The 10996-nt window shown below is 34.8% G+C and overlaps 1 long non-coding RNA gene across 1 annotated transcript; it reads left to right on the forward strand.

Moving 5' to 3' along the window:
- The first annotated feature begins 369 nt into the window (after positions 1–369).
- LOC113999868 lies at positions 370–10695 on the forward strand. Its single transcript, XR_003545019.2, has 3 exons — positions 370–404; positions 7105–7207; positions 8011–10695. It is a non-coding gene; the product is annotated as an uncharacterized LOC113999868 (long non-coding RNA).
- The last annotated feature ends 301 nt before the right edge of the window (positions 10696–10996 follow it).

A 10996-nucleotide genomic window follows, 5' to 3' on the forward strand; every position in this document is an offset into this window, starting at 1 on the left:
ACCTTACTTGAGGCAATTAAGTGAAGTTCTTATTATGAGACTAGTCTTCCTCAATATAATAATAAAAAAAGGAAAAAAAGGGGAAAAAAGGAAGAGCCAATGATTTTTTTATTTGAAAGATTCAGTACAGATATCATCAAAATATTTCTCGCTGCATCAATTAATAAGTATGATTAAATTAGGGACAGCAAATAAGTGCTCAGATTTAGGCAAATAGACTGAGGACAGATAGAGGGAGTACAGCCCCATCTCTTTCATCCAGTACTCAGTTCTTACAGGATTTTGATACACATTGAGCAAGCAGCTCAGCTTTTTTTTCAAATAAGGGGCTTCCAGTGAATGAGTTTTTAATGTTCCTGTTTTGCAGTTTCAATGCATTTCTGAAATGGTAAAGGTACAGACAGGTGAGCTGCAGTCTTTTTCTATAAAAATATGTTTGTATTCTTATTACCCTATTCCTTATTTTATCAAAGTAATTAGATGAGCAAAACAATCAAAAGTCATCACAGTTTGCACAAACTTATAAAATGGAGAGAACATTTACTGATTAGCACCAGGGCACATGACAAAGCAGCTATTAGTTTGTCAATTATTTAGACACCCACAAATACGTGATTAGTTAGTCTTTAATTTGGTAGCACTGTTTTTTAAAGATAGTTCTTTTTATGTGCTCTCTCTTGATTTTCTGTGGTCTCTATTTTTTCCAACAAAGGAAGCAACCCAAATGGTTGTTGTTTTATTAATGAATAAAGAATGTACATCGGCAAGGCTATAGCTCACAAGGAATATTCAATGAATTAGCAAATAAGAGTGTATTTTTCTAGAGGGCTAAGTAATTTAAATGAGGTATCAATAATTTAAACACTACTCAGCCCTAGCTAGCAAGCTTTATAATGAAGTTATTTGAGTCTTTAAATATTTCCTACTAATTGTTCCCCACACACAGTGAAAATTGTGTGTTTTGTAATAGATTAGGCATCAGGATAACTGACCTAATTAAATGAAATTAAGATTTCCCTAACTAGCAATGTATGTATTGTAGTTGCTGCAAGAAGAATAAGCATAAACTCGCAGAATTTTGATGTTTAAGGCCTAATCTTGCATAAATTCTTGCAAACCAATGAGATATATATTCTATTAGTTTGATTCAGCAAATTGAAATCCACAGCCTATAAATATGAATGTTAATTTATGTAACTTACTACTTGAATTTACGTAAAAATCTGTGACATAGAATATGAATAATATTTCAGGTAGTATCGCTGAAATGTAATGCATATGTTTCTCCTAGTCTCGGAATTTGTTTTTGCAGATGCTGCAGATTTGACACTTTGAGAGCTCTATTCTAATCACACATACATGAGCACCAAAATGAATAACTGCATGGACCAAGCAGGATTTTTCAACCAGCTGCTTGCATTTTGGCATACCTGCATGTCTGAGATTAGAATTGAGCTTTACATGTCTACAACTGAGTTTTACAGTCCTACAGACAGGAATAGCAGAGAAAACAGTGAGCTCCCAAACAGACTAAAACAAGACTTGTTTAGTTTGTGAACTTGATTAGTTCACTTGTTTTTCCCAAGACAAAATGCCCTAAGGTTTTCAGAAGGACATATTAAATACCATCGCTTGTATTTAAACTCAAATGTGAATAGTGGAAATGACTATTCAACTGCCCAAATCCTCAGTAGAGAGTGAAGTTTCTCACTTAAGCATTTTCCCTTCTAACTGGCTATTATCACAAAATCAGAGAGAACTAGAATTTCAAGAACATACCTTAGACAGCAGTTTTAATCTTCTCTCCCTGGGAAGGAAAACAAATTCCCTTCTCTTTTTTTTTTCTCTCCATCTCCTGTCACCCTTGTTCTCAGCCTCCATTTTTAGATAATATAACCAGTTCCTCCGTATCCCTGCAAAACCACACAATACACATTGTAAAATTTGATTTCCCAAAAGAAATCTCAGAACCTTCTATGAGGTATTTCTATCATCACCTTTTTTCTTATCTTTTTTCTTTTTTAAGGGGAAAAATATCGACAAAGATAAGAAACATACAGTACCAAATGCCTCCATGCAATTATCTTCCATTTTTGTGAGGTTAGAAATCAGAATACCGCTGCTCAGAGAAAATATCTTTTAGTACTTTTGTTATGCAACTTTTTGCCTTACATTGGACCCTAATTGTCTCTGAAATATCAAATGCCTTCTGATTGGAAGAGTCACAGACAACCATAATGTGAATTACTAATGTTTTGCTATGATAAAGGTCAAATAGCAGTCTTCTTACAAAGCTTATATATCAGATTCCTTTTCTATGTTCTTCAGGGCAGATCTCAGCCGGACTAAGCTGCCCTAACTCCAGAAGCCTTGATAATTTATCACAAAATGAGTAGCTGATCCTCAGTTTCTAAACACCAAGCTTTCTAAAATGTAAACAAAGAGATAACTTATATTATAGAACAGAAGGCACTTGAAAGAGACAGTGTGTAATGTGACATTTCCACACAGTTACGTGAAATTTGCAATGGAAATAAAGCAGAGCAGCAGCTCTTGCTACCTTAGGCTCTATATCCACTAAATGTTATGCACCCCCTGCAAACAGCGGTGACACGTTTTTGCTATCTGTCAAAAATTATGCAAAAGGGATAAAAAATCATGTGTAGCTGCAGAGACTTGGTTTGGCTACTTCCATAAGCACCTCCTACAAAGTGAAAAGGACTGTGGGACTGCATCATTAAACACTGCTCTCTTCCCACACACTCTTCAGTTCTGCTAACATCTCTGAGAACGCACATTATGGAGGAGCTCTCCCAGCTTCGACTGTGGTGCCTAATAAATGCAAATACACCAGGCAGAAGTAATTCAGTAAAACTGGAAAGTGGTGATAGGCATTTTGATCATTATAGTAACATATAGTTTATTATTTCAATCTACTAGTAGTAGATAGAAAATTCTAATTAAAGAGGAGTTTGAAACCTAGAGGGAAGGGGAAATTAAAGGCATTGTATGACTTCTCTTATGTTCTGGTTCATTTTATATATTATTTAACCCACTACAACTGGGAATAAGTTCTAATATTTGAAAAGTTTGATGATCTATGTCAAATTAATATGACTGCCTTATCCTAGTTCATCACATAACAGATAGACCGTTACAACAGTATATGCAACACTGACTGAAAACTACTGTTTTTTTCCTCAGAGGAAAGATAACATTTATGCTCTAATATTGCAGCCATATTTAACTCAGAAGAAGAGTTTGTAGATAATGAATTTTCAGTTTATGATTTTTAATACAAAGGGGTAGGAAAAAATAGACATGCTACAACCTGTGACTTCACAGTGAAGGGCTTTGCACAGGGAAAACATACAGATTACTTTATGTTTTCTTTTTCCAGATTTCCTAGTTAGAGAATTACTTGCCTTACACACAGGATATTTTTCCTTCAACTGAGAGCAGATTATAAAGTGAATGTCATAGTAACAACAGGATGTTGCAGCTTCACTTTTAGAATTACTAAAAAGTTTGAAGTGAGTCAAGAGAGTACCCTCTGACAGAGGAGTCAGTGCTTTGCTCTGATCTATATCCTGTTGTTTAGCCACCTGAAAGGCCTCATAGAGCTTTTGTGATTACTGTTTCTATCCAAAATGAAAATGACAAGAATAGTGTATTTGATGGCAACCAAAGAATAGGAATTAAAAATGAAACATGGACTTTCATGATATTTTCAGGTTGCTAGGCTGGCTAACCACTTCATCAAATGAAACATTGATTTTTCTGATGATAACTCCAAGCGGAATCCTATTTGAATTCAGCTCAACTTAATTGCTTTTTATCTTGCATTAAGAGAAAAAATAGCAAAAAAGTTTTCCAGTCTAATGTACCATAGCCTACGAAGCTATTTATAAGCTTGACTGTACATTGGGGATCCCTTGTGAGAGACAGACAGATGCCAAAAAAAAGATAACAAATATTCAATTGGCTAATTTTTCTACCCTTTTCTACTACATCTACTACTTTTCCTTTGAATTCCATAATAAGGAAAAAATAAATAACACAAACAGCTTTAGGCATAGTACTTCATTGAATAATATTCCCTGAGAATGTTTTGCATATGTTATTGATGAAGGTATGCACAGATTTATTTTAAGAAATTATGCATGAAATGTATCATATGCAATGAATGCTACTAGGGGATCCTACAAAGGGAAAACACCTTTTCTCTTTAGGGTTTCTAATGCTTTGGAACATTTCAAGCATCTTAACTTGAAGACATAGAAATATAGTCAAAGTCAAAATCTGAATAATTAAACTGGCGATGTTGACATTCCTTCCACTGTCATAAGCCATAACAGTTAATAAATGTAATATTTCATACATATTCATTATTTTGTATTTCAGGTCCAGAAACCAAATTCAGTTCCTCATTGCTTATGAAAAGACAAAAGATTTCAACTAAATCTTAGCTGTGCAGTAAAAAAAATGACTGATACTTGCAAACTGACTGACAAACACAAAGAGTAAGAGATGCTGGAACATACATCATGAAATTGACTTTGCTAATTAATAGGATGAGTTTAGCTTTAGTTATTCATGTAAATATCTCAAAGCATATTCATTAGTGTTTTGTAGCACATTTTGCAAAATAAGCAATTAGTATGCAACTGTGGTTCAATAGTTCTTGAGGGCAAATACAGTTAAAACATATTCTGCATAGTGATGGTTTAATCATATTTCTCCTCAGTCAGCAATAATTGTGAAAAATCCTAAAATCAAATTTACAACCATAGTTAGGAGTATAATTTTGAGTTATATCATTTGCCAGGTTTATATAAACTCACATTTTTTTCCATTTTTTTCCAAAAACGAAGGAACAAATTTTGACCATCTTAGTCAGACATAGTTTGGGAGTAGGACAGTGGAAGTGGAGAACAAAACAAAAGCAAAAATAATCTTGAAAACTGAGTCCAGAAAGCACGAATCACAGTTTCACAGAATTATTTAGATTGTAAGTGACCACTTAAGAGAATACAGTCCAACCAAATTGAGAAATACTATTTTATCCTGAAGAGATATTTTTAATAGAGGTCATCACATAAGTTGAATTGTGTACTGCTGCTTTTAGATTAATATTAGGCTTTTTCCTGTTTTGTATAAGACTATGATAAATAGCAGAAAAATGTATCAGAAACATACTTTATTTAGGAGACAAAGAGGATAAATAAGGATTCCATAATAACCTCGAAGTGTTTTTTTTAAATCACTTTACCAAAGAGTTGTAACACTAGATACAAAAGCAAAATCAGGAAAGTAGAAAAAATTTTCTCTTTTGAAGAAAAGCTCTCAAGATTTACTGTCCAGTGGTCAACATTACAAAAAAAAGTCACACACTCTTTAACTTCAGACTTGAAGGAGCAACTTTTCCATTTGTCTGGTCAAAAATTTCTTGATAGGATTGCTCATGAGATTTTTCATCGATTTATTTCCATACTATAATGGCAAACTCACTTAACAGCTTCTGTGGAAAGGCATGTTCCTTCAAAACAAATAAACGTACAACTCCATGCTTTTGTTTTTGTTTTTTTTTACTTCTCCCCACCACCCCAATTTCTAAAATCATCCATTCATATTGCTTCTTCAGCAGTATGCAGTTGTAAACAAAATCTTTAATCTAAATAGCTGTTAATGTAGCTAGTAGTAGAGTCAACGAATAAGAGTTTATTGTCACTTATGACTGACTGTATCTACACAAAACAGCTGCTCATTTTACATAGTTCTTTATGTTGAATTCCTGTTTAGAGGTATAAAAGCTGACAGCTACTGAAATGTTCCTTAGAAGTCCAATCACCCATTCTAACTTCCAACTTTTATTTTTTGTTTGTTTGCCTTTTTTTACCTAATAGTTCTCAGGGCTCCTACTAGATGGCAAAAAAATGAAAAAAAAAAAAGAAAACAGAAATACCCAAATCAAGGTTTTATATTTATCATATTGATCCATTGATTTCTTTGTTACCTAACAGCACCTCTTCTATCTGGGCCTTTGAACAGGTTTTCCTTAATACTAATAAAAAAGAACTTTTCATGATGGGTACAACCAGTGTCAGTTGAAAAACAATACCTAATTTTTCTTGGGGGGGGGGTGAGTATATTTTAGATATTTTCTGCTTAATATGTTTCTCCATTTTACAAATAACAGTTAATACATATTGATTAATACTGATGGAAATGCTTTAAAAGTCACCTCTTTTATCCCTTCTCCCCTGCAAAAACAAAATGAAAGTAAATCTTAATCTCTCCTTTTCCCCACTTTTTTTTCTTGTTAAGCTTCATACACTAAGATTTTCTATCCAAATTCACCTCATTCAGTCGCCTCATAAGACTTTCTAATCATTAAAATTTAAAATGATTTAAGTACCCCTCTATGTCTCTGTGAGGATAACCCCAATGAGAGTCACAAAGTTTTATTTAAAAAAATGCTTGAGAAAATCTTTAGTAACATTTACATACTACCTAGAAACTTCAAAGAAAAATCCCACATTTTGAATTCAATGAAGAGTCCGGATTGGTAGAAGAGAGTATGGCCTCTCAAATTAGCAATTTTTCTGACAGCACTACAGACAATGAGTAAGCTCAAAAACTATTGTATTACATTTTGATTCTAATAATTGCAAATTGCCTCAAGTAAATCATGAGAGTGACTTATCATACGGTATGTGAATTGAGCTGGAAAAACTGTTAGAAGCAAATAATGCATTTAAATGTATTTCATTTGCTAGTCTGATTTCAGAAAGCTCTTTATCACTGAAGTTAGGGAGGGAAAAAAAGCATGTTGTGTTTCATCAGTTTCTCTTACCAAATGTTTTCTTGCTGTTATCCTGTCTCTCTAGGTAATAATTTGAAAGGTAACACTTCTTTCTTTGTTCAGTAGTTGCTTTGTAGCTCCTTCTATCAAAATAACTAGAAGAAGCTCCCTTATTGAGCTAGATGATAGCTCTAAAAGCAATTAAAAACTCTTAAAATCATTACAACTTTTACACAAATATTGCTCCTATTTTGACTGTGCTTTCTCACTTTAACTCAGTATATTTTACCTTTTTGAAGGATGCAAAATGGGAAGATTTTTCAAAAAATCCTGAGCAGATGAAATACCATAGGCTGAATTGGAAGTCTGAATACCTGAAGTGTTTTCAAAATGGAACAGCTGGTAACATTTTGAGTAATTTTTTACCATGGGAGTTTTATAATGAATAATTTCTAAAGGATTATAATTTATAGTGACTGATCAGAATATTTATACATCATAGCATAATACCACCAATTTTTACATTTAAAACCTTGCATGGAATAAGAAAAATAGAATACATATCACAGTAAATGAGTATTTGAATTTGCATTTAAAATATATTCACAGTATTTTCAGTATTATTTATTATGCCCAGTGGTAATTTTGTACCCTTACAATGAAATATTTGAAGTATGAGGCAAATTAGAGTCACTGTGACAGGCATCTATTACAAAACCTATAACAAGAGATTATGACAACTGAGTGTAGATCACACAAGTACTCAACTCCAAAGTGCTTTTTTACTTATATTTACATATAGTTTTTATGTGTTTTATACAATATCACAATATCATTGGACTACTTTACGGTTTTTGACTACAAATTAGACAAAGCTCATTTTCAAACATATTTGACTTCCAAAACTGCCTTTCCATAACATAGAAATTATTGAAACTGAACTTTGCTTTACTGGGGTTTGGGGAACATTCTAGTCAGTTTACCTAAAACTAATGAGATGGCATTTCTATTTTATCATACTTTTCCTTGAAAATTTCCAATAATCTTTCTTGATTAAAATCTTCAGTAGAAATATATTAAAAAAGCATATCATATTTCTATAAACTCTAGATATATAGTAGCAACTGAGCAGAAATCTTTTAAGCCATAGTTCTTCTGACAACACTCATTGATTAATTACCCTTTACCGTTCTTATGCATTACAGAAGAGCTGCTGAAGGGTTGTGGTGGATTTCCAGCTACTTTACTCTGAAACCATAGCAGAGAGCACAGCCACAAGAGACTCTCCGTTAAGTTGCCATCTTTCAAGATTTCAGCCAATTCATGTTATGTTTTTTTTTTAAGAGCAGTGAAATCAAAAGGAGGTAGATACTCACAAGAAATTTTATAGAGACGTGATGATCTCAGGTCTGCTTATCAAGCTGCACTGTAAACTGGAAATGGGGAAGGGCGGCTATCACAAGGTGGGGGAAGAGAAAGGAGATTTACTTACAACAGTCACACAATATCACAGTGAAGATTTCAACTTTTGGTACTCCATTCATGATTTTCTTTTTTTTCTGGTCAGATATCTTTGGCAACTTGCTCAGTCTTTTTTTCAGCATAAGATACACCTGAATAAACAAAAATTGGACAGAAGCATAAAGGATCTTGGAAGTGTTCTGTATTTTGGCTAGGCTTTGGAAATAGATATAAAGATATAACAGATATAAAGAACTACAGAATTGACATGACAGAACACCTGACATAAGGAATTTTATACACTTGGGGAAGAGCATCTAAATAATGGCCCTTCTTCCTAACCTGATCTTCTAGGATAGGCCAGGGAGGCTTTCACCATAGAAGTGAGTGTTGGGTCCATTCAAGCAACTGCTGAGTTAAAATTAACCACCTGTTCAAGTACAAAAGGTGAGAGAGCTGTAACCTTTTAAATTGGTTTGAGAAAAAGCAAACAACCCAGAAATTGGGAAGTTTTTTGTCTTTGACTTTTTTAATTGTAGATCATGTCAACTTTTTGAATTTTAGTGAGATCAGTTTCATGACCTTTAAGTGAAGCTGGCTTATAAGCTTTGAGCACCTGAAGTTTGCATGAGTATAATGCTCATCTTTCTATTCTATACGTAATTTGCAGTAGAGGCTGGAAAAGCCAAACTGAGAAAATTAAGCTAAATCAGAAGTCCCAACTTTGAGCACAAGGCCCAGTGTCAGGAGGGTTATACCATTGTGAGTTATGAAATAAAAGTTATTTCATAGAAAAGGAACTGCCCCTATTGACGTGCACATTATGACTCATACTGTCACCCCTGATTACAGTACTCATTAATTAAATATATTTCTGTAAGCTTAAAGAATGTTCCAGAAAGATCCATAATTGCACCACCCCTGAAACAAATGAAATCAAGGTCTGTGAAAAAAAAAAATCAGGAAGGTCCATATGTCTCCAACAAAAAGCTGAGATGAGAGGTCATTAAAACCTATACCAAAAAAGGCATATTAGTGAGTAGTGGCTCACTAAGTCACTTGTAGTGACTTTGAATTATTTCCACTTTTATTGAAATTTGAAGCTGGAAGACATTGAAAGACAAAGAGCTTTTGCTGTCTTTTTATTCCGTCGGTTATCAGGTTCGTTATTGCTTTTTGGTCTCATGACCAGGTGCTGATATTTATCGCATGTTGGTGCTTTAATGTTTTTTCCCCAGTTTATTTCTAAAGTGTGAAGCCGGCTTTCAAAATCCGGCAGAAGATATACTCCTACTGGAAATCTCAACCTGAATCCTGAAGGAGAATATTTTATCCTTCTGAAGTCAACCTTTGATACAACTTTTTTTTTCACATTCTTTTGTGTACTGAAAGAATACGAAAGTATTAGTACAGCTGATAAAAACAAAAATTTTGCTTTAGTTGTTGCAATTTCACATATATTCACATTATTTTAATTATAGTATTTCAACTGAATTCTGCAACCAAATTAATGCTGAAGTCATGGACTTTACTAGCTCCTATTTACAATACTGTTTGAGAACCTCCATTTGCAACTTTCTGTCAATTCTCTGCAACTCTCTTCAATTTGGAGCAGACCCAGATTTAAACCTTGTTCCAAGGACAATGAGAATGCTCCAGTTTGGCTGCATCAGAAAGTGTGGTCAGCAGGTTGAGGGAGGTGATCCTTCCTCTTTAGTTGGCCTTAGTGAGGCCACATTACTAGTACTGTGTCCAGTTCTGGGCTCCTCAATACAAGAAAGACAAGGAGCTACTGGAGAGGGTACAGGGCAGGGCCAGAATGATGATTAGGGATCTGGAGCATCTCTCTTATGAGTAGAAACTATGAGAGCTGGACCTGCTTAGTCTAGAGAAGAGAAGACTGACAGGGGATCTCATCAATACATATAAATATCTCAGAGGTGGGTGCCAGGGCAATGGTGTCAGACTTTTTGGTGGTGCCCACCAACAGGAGAAGGAGCACTGTGGAGCACAAGGAAGATGACTGGAAATGGTTTCAGAGATGGTGCGAACTCTATGGGAATCATTAGGGAGGACACTAAAGAATACCAGCAGCATTTAGTATGCGTAACAGAAAAGAACTTGGTTACTATAGTACATAGGAATTGTTAATGCATGTTTTTCTAATTATGTACCCCAGTTTTACTTGTAGTTGGACATGTCCAGATTTGTTTGCTCCCTTGTTGCTGTACCCTCATTCTGATTGGTAGGATTCAGCTGCAGTGTGGAGTCCTGCACAATTGGTCCTTGTTCCTGAAGTGTTCCCTCCTGTTTTCCCTGATTTGTTCAACTTCCTGTCAATCCCATGCTCCACCTACCATTTCAGTGCTTTCCACCCCGAACCCTCTTTAAGCCAGCATTTTCACTCAATAAAGTGCGATAGCTCCAGACCTTCTACCTTGTCTGAATCCTTTGTGCTGTTGTCGTCCCATTCCCAACCCAGACCATGACAGAGCACTGGTCATAAACTAAACCACAAGAAATTCCAGCTCAATATGAGGAAAACCTTCATTACATTGAGGGTGGCAGAGCACTGGAACAGGCTGCCAAGGAAGGTCATGGAGTCTCCTTCTCCAGAGATATTCAAAACCCACCTAAATGTGTTGCTGTGTAATCTGCTCCAAGTGACCCTGCCTTGCAGGAGTGTTGGACTAGATGATCTCCAGAGGTCCCTTCCAACCCTAATGATTC

The sequence above is a fragment of the Pipra filicauda genome, unplaced genomic scaffold (genome assembly GCF_003945595.2).
Source record: "Pipra filicauda isolate LSUMZ 115617 unplaced genomic scaffold, ASM394559v2 scaffold130_size2058158_pilon, whole genome shotgun sequence".
Taxonomy (NCBI): Eukaryota; Metazoa; Chordata; class Aves; order Passeriformes; family Pipridae; genus Pipra; species Pipra filicauda.